The sequence below is a fragment of the Aulostomus chinensis genome, chromosome 1 (assembly GCF_037954235.1).
Source record: "Aulostomus chinensis isolate RoL2024-O1b breed Wild chromosome 1, RoL_Achi_v1.0, whole genome shotgun sequence".
Taxonomy (NCBI): Eukaryota; Metazoa; Chordata; class Actinopteri; order Syngnathiformes; family Aulostomidae; genus Aulostomus; species Aulostomus chinensis.
In genome coordinates this window covers 59,430,353-59,440,123 of record NC_141320.1, presented here as the reverse complement: position 1 = coordinate 59,440,123, position 9,771 = coordinate 59,430,353, and the positions used below count along the sequence as shown (strand labels likewise).

The following is a 9,771-nucleotide window of genomic DNA, read 5'->3' as shown; positions in this document are numbered from 1 at the left end:
CGCACCCTCTTCATAATTACTGCAGGATTAAGAGGGGGACAACTGAGCTGCACGGGCCTTCTTTACTCGACTACAAAGACCCGTGCTAACCACCATCGCTGGCTAACATTTTCACAACATGAGTCAAAGTAGAAACCTAAATGTGATCCACCGGGTGTCAACGCTGCTGACCGCGATGAAACATTTCACTGACTCATCATGCTGACTCATTCCAGCGTATTTTATCTACAACAATCTGGAAGTTGAATCATAGTCTGGTCATAAAATATAATTCAAACATGCAGCACAGCCTGCAGGGGTTGTAGATTATAACATGCTGAGTTGTTGGAATCGGTGATTCGGTCATAGTGTGTGTGTATTTACTTTGTGTGTGACAGAGGTAGGCAGCTGATGTTGTGGCTAACTGCTAGGATGCTATTCCTGCTGGTCTCAGCTGTTCCTGTGCTTTTCCACACAGCAACTGTTGTTCAGCCACAGCATGTGGTCCTTCTCGTGGCGCGCGCGCGCACACACACACGCACACACACACACACACACACGTTTTCACAGCAAACAGGCTTCATGCTAGGGAGAGTGTGTTAAGAAGAGTTTGTCCACGTAAGTCCAAAAAGCCTGCTCAGACGACGGCAGGGCGACTCTCTGGTTTCATTTGCACATAGTTAATGTGTAGTGTCTCTCTCAACACAAGGCCATCCAACAGGTGCGGCAGTGACACATGGACAAGTTGCAGCTGCAGGGAAACACAGTTGCTCCAGTCACAACAGCGCCGGCCCGGCAGGCAGCTGCTCGGATGCTGAAAACGACACATGCACCGGCAAACCTTACAGAGTAATGCTTGCTCACACCGAAAAAAAGAGATGACCTACATATTCTTTTCAGTTTCTCTTCGATTGTGAAAAGGAACACACTAGAACATCAGTTTCGGACCACCTTTGTTCACCTGAAATAATAGTCTTTTATACAGGTGTGTCTAACCAAGACCGGCTAAATAAAAACACACCGGTGCTGCTGGATAAATGCTCTCACACAAACCTGGAACATCTGTGTTTAGGACTTATTAACTCAGCAGAACAGACAAACGAGGCTTTTAAGAGCAACATGCCTGGAAACAACATCTCCTCTTGTGACTGACTCTTGGGCACTATAAAAAACACACATGCACCCAAAAAAAAAAAAAAAAAAAGGGCCCCGAGAACAAGCGGGAACACTATGTAGTGGAGACAGGTGTGTCCTTGTCCACTCATGCTTTCCCTCCCAATAGCTGAACTTAACGGGGGCCAGCTCATTTCCTGTCAGGGCAGGAAGTGGGAAGGAGGGTAGGGTAACCGGGCTAGCAGGGCTGATGATGATGTCACAGGAAAAGAAAGACAGGATTGTTGTCGGGGGGGAAATCCAGAATATGAGTAAGCAGACAAGGAGCAGAGCTAAAAGACTGATAGATGTGGCTGCTTTAACCATTCACGCAGGGAGAAGCACTTCCTGTGATGAGAATTAAGCACCAGAGTCCAACTATTTATTGTATATCAGACAGGAAATCCTCTCCGATCCATACCAACACCAAAAAAGCACCTAGAGTGATTTCTTTTGCCATCTGGAAATAAGATATGTGACACAAGTTCTCCCTTTAAGAGGCAAAGACCATTAAGGGACGATTGGGCGGTGACGCCTGATTGACAGCAACACGACATGGACCCACAACTAAAGGGAGAGTTATCGACGAGAAAGAAAGAAAGAAAGAAAGAAAGACGGATCTTAATTGGCTTTCAGGACAAGACGAGACCTTCGCAGTGACCCTGAGCGTTCTTGTGAGGCCACTGAGGTAAACCATCACACAGCCGATGGATGTTCGCCACACAGCTGATCCTCACTGGGAAGGTGCATTAGCATTGATCAGTGCATTACTTTTAAGTGCCACCGACGCCATCTTTGCACAGTGGACTGACTGACCTCTAACGTAATCTGAAATCTAACTGGGAACTGTGAGATGCTGCCTTCCGACTTCAACTGTGACTCACCAGAAACATCTTTAGACTTCTTGATTTTAAGTGATTAAAATTCACGCCGACCGTGTCTGATCAGTCTCCACAGAGGCTATAATTCTCCCGGCATCATTTCACCATCGTCTTATTTCGCTGTTCCCACTCACACACATCGAAGTCTGGTTGTGATTACAAGGAGCTGATCTCTCCTCCTCAGCGGGATTCTCCACGGTCCGTGCCGAGAGCGCTCAGCACTGGAAAAACCACACATGGTGGGAATTACGGAATAATGCTGTGTCAGGAATGTTCCCACGATGGCCAGTGGGATCTGATGGAGGGTCCCAATTGGTTGGCTAACCTCCGGGAGGGTTTATGGGTAATGTAACACACACATACAGAGTTACACGATGAAATGCCTCGCGTTTGTCGACATTTGGTGCCGTTCCTCTCACGTTGGATGAGAAGTGTTTGAACAAGTGTGCACTGCTTTTACTTATCTCATTAGCTCAGCTCCAAGACACAAATCTCACTTCTCATTCACACTGTTTCCAATAATCTCAGCAGGGAACATGGAAGAGGGTCAAGCCAGCTGACCGCAAACGGGTGACGGTGCCAAAGTTGGAAGCAGATCTTAATCCTGATACTGAGAAGATTTGTCTCCGTGGCACGTGAATCAGGAATCACTAGAGAGTGAAGATCAGCAGAGCAGAGAGATTAGCGACCTACTCGGACACTTTGTGAATAGAAGCTGGAGCTCACTCAAGAGCTGCCGGGGTATTAGTCAGTGAGGTTAGCGAGAGGCAGCCACACACACACACACACACACACACACACACACACACACACACACACATAGATATTTCCAAGATTACGCCTGCAAGTTTGAGTGACTGTCAAGGGATTCCTGCAAAAAAATAAAATAAAAATGTGTCATTCTACAACCACTTGGATTCTCTCTACATAGTGGGTCACTGCAGTTATCGCCTGGAGAGTCCTACATGCCTGCCAGCATGACTCTATGCAGTCAATTCAGAACACCAGTGGCGAGCCAAGAGTTATGAAAAGGTGCGACTTCCAGATTCTGGCAGGAGGACGCAAGAAAAATGACCTCAGTGTTTCCAAACCGCTGCACTTCACATGACATCAGCTGCACTGGAGAGCATTTAATTGGTTCTCATAAACCTCTCTCCTCTGTCCCCTCCCTGCCTGCCTCTCCTCGTCTTTCATCTGACACTCCTTTCAACTCAGCATTTCACCCCATTTGGGTGTCAGCTTTGGGTGCAACGGACGGGCAAGGCTGCTTTCCAACCCTTCATTTCCCACTGCATGTGTAGTTACCTTCTTACAAACTGGGGTGAAACTTCATGATTACGGGGCGAGAGAGTAGAAGATCAGAAGGGGTGAAAAGTAGGCTGCGGTGCATATTTAATGGCAAAACATGCTAGTTCAGCCCCAGTTTTTGGTGTACTGCTGGCTTGAAGTGAACACAGTCGGATCACTTAAATAATGTAGGGGTGAGCCTGTTCCTGCCTTTGATATACGTGTTGCAGACATCTCGGAATCTAAATACAGCTCACGCTCAGGTCTGGAATCTATTTTCTATTTGTTTATCCCAATGACTCAAACTTAGGGAGCAGTCATTGAAACCACACATCCAAATATGACACCCCCAACACAATGTGATGGTAACCTCCTACAGGAAAGAACACTGTAATCACTGTAGCGGTTGTTAGTTTATTCTTAGTGGTACATAAAACTGAATCTACAATGGATTTGAGTGGAATGTAACCCGGAGGTCAACAGTTTGAAAGCTCCCGAAGAAAGACGGGGCCATCTAAACATTTTAGGCCGAGAGGCAGGCATTTCGCAGCGGGGTGAGGGGAAACAGTTCACTTTGCGTGCATCTGTGCGTGTGTCCCTCAAGCCCTTTTGCATGACGCATTGTAAGTGTAACCAGAGCATGCAAACAGGCAAAAACACACACGCACGCGTGTGCTGTTTTAGTTGCATGAGAACCACTTGACCTCTGATCAAACAGGGGAGTAGAGAGGATACAGGAACTGGTAGTGCTGATGTTTATCCCAGGCAATAAAACAACCGTATGCTTCCAAGAGTTGCACATTTAATTTAATGAACAGTGCAAGAAAAAGTGCATGTGAAAGCAATACTGTGAGTGGGATATAAATTTCTCCTCTCGGATCATACATAACTCATAGTCACCGGTGAATATTTTCCACGCAGCAGCCAGTCGACACATGTATTTCTTCTGAGTTTGCACTTCATGCGCTCCCGTTTGATGCGACCTACTTGTCTTAAGGCCGTTACATCCATCAACCTGTCCCGCCTGTTGCGGTGAAGCTTTAACGGGACTTTTCTGACGCTTTCATAAGCAGGTGGGGCAAAGAAAGAAACACAATACCATAAATCACCCCCTTCGCTCCACCCTCTCCCTGACGATATCCGATGCGGCTGAAGGAATTCTCGTACAGACTTCCCACTGGGATGCGATTCCCTTTCCCAAACTTGGATGCTAAGATCAGTTTCAGGGTGATTACCTGACTTAAACGCAGCCAAGCTTCATGGCAAGTTGAACTATGCAAGAGATTTGTGAGATCGGGACAAAAAACTATTTTCACAAGGCCTCCCATATCCTGTCACAGGCCCTGTTGAGTTGACTGACCGACCATCTGTAATAATGTCGGAGAGTGAGTGTGTGTGTGTGTGTGTGTGTGTGTGTGTGTGTGTGAGAGAGAGTCCTCTACAGCAGTGAGAATCAGCCACCTGCCATTGTCAAAGTCACAGAGATTATAGCTGGCTGCCTAAGCTGCTTAAACAAACTGTGCGGTGAAAGATATAGCAAAGGACCGGTAAATGACTGAACAATAAAAACAGACATCATAGCCAGTAAGAGGGAACGGAAGAAAATGGGTCAGGGAGGCAGAGGTGTGGATGGGGCACGTGCTGCCTGAAGGTGGGAGAGGTTGCCGGTTCAGGATAAATCCAGGTTACCCTTAAAGCCAGCTGGACTCCCAAGATCAGATGAGAATTCGACTATTTCCAGCGTTCAAGTTTTGCACTGATGTTTAGCCAGTCAGCGTCTTTGAAGGAGGTAGGGGCACGGTTCATGCATGGTGACGGCGGGATGGGCGGGTCCCGAACAGGTTAGCGTAGCTTCTGCTATAGCATCGGTTACACCCATCGGCCATGTTTGACAAGTTCACCTCTGGGTACAAGGGTCAGTATTTCAAGGATTCCGGTGAAACCGGTGGATCTCGGGTCCGAGACTTCCTGGCTCTGTTTGCCTCTCATTGTTTACAGTCCTTACAGCAACTTGAGATGTTTGCATGGAGTTGAAGGACGATGAATATGAGCGGATTGTTCCAAAAGTAGCCAGTTTACGCTCAGTTAACAGTTTAAAAACCACTACAGCAGCTTTGATGCATCATCAGACCACAGCTTTTTTTTCTTTTTTTTTTTCATATCGCCAGAGTGTTTTGTCTCCTTTGTCTCTCTTTTGCGCTCCACATGGACTGTTTACCTGGACGTGACCGAGGCCTGCTCAAACATGATTGGTCAGAGCTACTCAAATGGAAACCAGAACCTTCCCTGATGTTTAAAAGAAGAGCAAAGAACAGCACAGACAGCTCTGACTCATGGAAAAGATGTTTTTTTTTCCACTCTTCCACTGACTGGCTTCAGCTTCTGTCATTGAGCATCTGATCTGATAGCAAGTTAGCTCGTGGCGGACGATGACAGACGGGTGGTTCAGCCAATCACCTGCCCAGACTTCTTCTCAAGTGAAAACCCTTTCCTAAACAGTTTCTTCAGCTTCTTTCAGCCCCAAACTGGAAATGCTGTCCTTCTGCTAATTCCCCCCTATGGCACAGATTTGAGAACAAACACAATACGGAGATCCAATAATAGAGCAGTTCTCCCTGTTTGGTTCTTGACTGTATATCGGAGAGTGCGCTCGAGTTGCTGAACCACATTCATGTATTGATCTGATCGGACAGGAGGGTGCCCTCTTTCTGCCGACTCTAATCACCAGTGCAGCCAGAGATGGAGACTGTTTTGCAAGTCTATTCCTCTGACCCGGGACGACAACACCTATACATCTATACCTACCTAGCACTGGGTAGATATTTATAACTGTAAATGGGAGTCGAAAGGAAATCACTCCTAACATGAGAAAAAGCTCAAAACAATTGATTTCCTGCCATAGAAGGCATTGATTGAAGCTTCTGAGTATGTCTGAAAAGGCCAACAGGAAGAACCACTTGCTATCTGGAGCACTAGAGGTTTTACAGGCTACAGCAGCAACGGCTAACCATTTGTCTTTGTTTCCAAATGGCACGGGCAGCTGCTACCAAAGGTCAGCAAAATGTTAACAGAACAAGGCCCCATACAGGCTGCGACCACATGCCTGGGACCAGAGGGGAGGACACACCCAGGTGGAGTGACACATGAACACTTTCTTTCTTGTTTTCAGTCACATCTCGTCTGGTATCAAGGAGCTGGACGCCACTGCAGCTGATGGCCTTTTCCAATTTACTCCCCGGCCGAGATTCGTCCTATCAGTACAGAGATTATCAGGTTACGCTCTTCCCTCTGGCGCTCCATCAGGGTGTGTTGAAGGCAGCGTTTGATGTGGCATACCCCACCTGCTCTCCTTCACCCACCTTCACCCCTGGCTGTAACACAACCTGGGTGCTTTCACACCGCTGCTACTCCCCCCGCCGAAGGCGTCGTCTTTGGAGCTATTGTGCAGGGGAGTCTGATGCCCAGGAACATGGTTGGTTGGTTGGCCGGCTGCAGGGGGGGGAGGTCACACATGGCCCTTGCAACTTGCACGACAGAGCCAGGAGGTTGCTGACCGTCAGACAGACAGGAGATGCGCACAATCCAAGAATAGCTGTTCATATTCTCTAACACATACACACAGTCGCTGGGGACAACTCCTAAAGCCCAAATTTACTTTGACAACTGTTTTTCCCATCTAATCAGCTACATCCTAAAGAAAACCAAGCGAACACACACACACGCACACACACAAACACACAAAGGATGAAAGACAGCAGCAAAGGCACTCTTTTGGCAGAATGGATGGATGAGACACATGTATTTTGAGCTCCTTCCAAAATATCCTCTCCTTAGCTTCGAGAAAGAAGGATGACAGTGAAAAATTCCCTGCATGCGCTCCCTAAACAGGGGCAGCGAAAAAAAAAAGAAAAGAAAAAAAAAAAGAAGACACGCTCCATTCCAACATATGTTTTACCTCTGTGGCTGGAAATTTAATCCATGACGGAGCTTTTTATGGCTAAGCGGTATAGCGCACACAGCCTGAGCGCAGACACCTCAGGAGTCTGCTTAAAAAGTGTTTTGCGTGATCCTATTACAGCAGGCCCATGTTCCATTTTAAGTTGCTTGTGTGTTTTCCTCAGCGTCGACTCTTGTTCTTCTTCACATTTAGAAGTGTAATATGAACACGGCTTCGAACGGGAGCTTATTGAATTCAAATTATACATGATAACGGGATTATCGCCTGTGGTTGCAGCGCTAACACCGGGTTTTTAGAGTCACGCAGCAGTCCTAAAAATCATCTTTGTCATCAAAATATTCCCAAACTCTCCAGTCGACACAAACATGTAAAACTTACAACAAGCAACAATCCCAGAAAGACCAAAACAATCCATCCCTGGGATTTCCAGATGTGCTTAGGGCATCATTCATTTTGCCTGACAAGACAGCGACTGAAATCAGACTCCTCTTGCAAAAAAAAAACAAAAAACATAAGCTTGAAGGCATCTGCCCGGGGGGGAGCAAGCAGAAGGCCAACAGTTATTTTCAACCCATTAACTGTAAACGAATGGGCTGCATTGTTACTGCATTGTCTCCATGCCCAGAATAATGGGCTTCTAGTCTTCTTTGTGGATGCAAATCAAGCATGCCTTAAGGACACAGACGGTCTGTTATAATGCCACTGTGGGGAATAAAGGCTGGGCCAAGTGGCTTCTTTTTTTCTTCTTCCCTCCCTACAAATACATTATGTTTGTTTTGCAACGTTCACCCTTGAACTAAAGGGGGTAAAATATGGCCTTTCTTTGCTTCCACGGTGCAAATCATACAGGCAAGTGAGCTGGGTGAAAACACATGGCAGCCAGACACAGCGGCATACTCCTCCAAACATGACCTTTGAACCCTTGGGTCAGGGGAAGGGTCATCATCTCGCCAGTGTTTAATGGCAGTAGGGTTTAGGAGTGGTGAGGAGACATTGTTGTGAGCCGTTTTTGTTTTGGTATAAATACATTTAAGTGTTGAACTTTTCCTCCCGAAACGTGTTTTGAAGCTGAAACAACGCGTGGTTTCCATATAGCATGGAGGCTAAAATAATTAGCTTCAAAGAATGGTAGCACTAAACTGGGTATAACCGTCGGAGAAACTATGAAATTAGCCCCCCCCCCCCCCCAAAAAAAAAGAAAAAAAAGAAATAGAAGCGCCGTTCTTGAGCTAAAAAGTTCAAACGGAGCTCAGTAGAAGCAAAAAACGAACTAATAAAGCGTGTAAACACAGCTGTTTCGGGGGGGATAAAATGCGATATTCCGTGAGGCCACCAGCAACATTCACGCGACAAAGCAATCGGCCATTACCAGGAGCTGATAGCCTCCTCCCGCTGAGCAGGGTGGAGACTACACATCCCTCTATCCACACGAGAGGCAGAGGGAGGAAAAAGGGTTGAAAAAAAAGCCCGTACCAGTCAGAATAGAGTATTTAGGTTTGGCTTTAGCGACAAAGCAGACAAATACGCCCTAACAAGGCGTCCAATTATCACTCCAAACCCAAATCCGCCGCTCTTTTCCCAGTCGGCCCTCACACCGCACACCCTTTCTCCCCGAGAAAATGGGATTGTTCAATGGCCGCATATGGGGCACAGAAAACCCACCCATTCAAAAAGCTTCCCGCATCAAATTGTAATTTTGTTCCCGGCCACATTCACACATTAAAAGCTCGTCGGTGAATTGTCTTAGTAGTAAACATGAAGCTGCTCTCCGTCCCCCGGCGAGGACGCAATCCCGGGATGTGCTGCCAGCGGTGTGCGGCATAACACGCTGACATTTTACAGGCGAGTGACGTTTTCAGGGTTACAAACGTGAAGGGAAGTAAAAGAGTGAATTAAAAAATATGGGAATAGTTGAGAGAAATCAACTTACACTCAAATGGGATTCACAAAGGGGCTCCCGTGTTCTCCAATGGGAGCAAATCTCACAAGCCGCAGGGGCAAAAAAAAAAAGGAAGAGAAATTCCCGTTGTGTTGTTCAAACAAATGTATTTTTAAATAAGAAAAACCGTTTAAAAAGTGGCCGACGACATGTTTTACCCTGGTCAACCTATAATATACATAGGACCCCTGCCCATTCTTCCCTTCTTGTCTCTCCCGGAGCTGCCGAGGAGACACGCTGCGCGTCTCCGTTGTTTCCTGTCCAGCCCAGAACCCGCGCTACCTTCACGGACTCAAGGGAAAAAAGGAAACTTTGGATTTAACTGCATATTAACGTTTTGGGTTATTTTTTTAAAATAATTTATTACACACACGAACGTCCTATTTAATAAAACCACGCGTCTCAAAATTGGTAGGAAAAACAGTTGCAAATCTCCAGTGTGTTCAAGATCATCAAGCCCAAATCGAAAATGATTTATAAAGTTTTTAAATATACGACATCCTGGGGAGCATTGAATGCATCACCTCCGTCCAGTAGCAATCCCTGTCTTGTTGAGGATGAGGAGGAAGCAGGAG

General features: G+C 46.5%; 1 protein-coding gene across 4 annotated transcripts in view; it reads right to left on the bottom strand.

The window, feature by feature from the left end:
* raph1b (Ras association (RalGDS/AF-6) and pleckstrin homology domains 1b) overlaps positions 1–9,447 on the bottom strand; it is a 31,876-nt gene extending 22,429 nt beyond the window's left edge. For all 4 annotated transcript variants that reach the window (XM_086180114.1, XM_086180365.1, XM_086180287.1 and 1 more), the window contains exon 1: positions 9,188–9,447. The gene's annotated coding sequence lies outside the window, so the exon portion shown is untranslated. The remainder of the gene's footprint in view (positions 1–9,187) is intronic.
* Between the last annotated feature and the right edge of the window lie 324 nt (positions 9,448–9,771).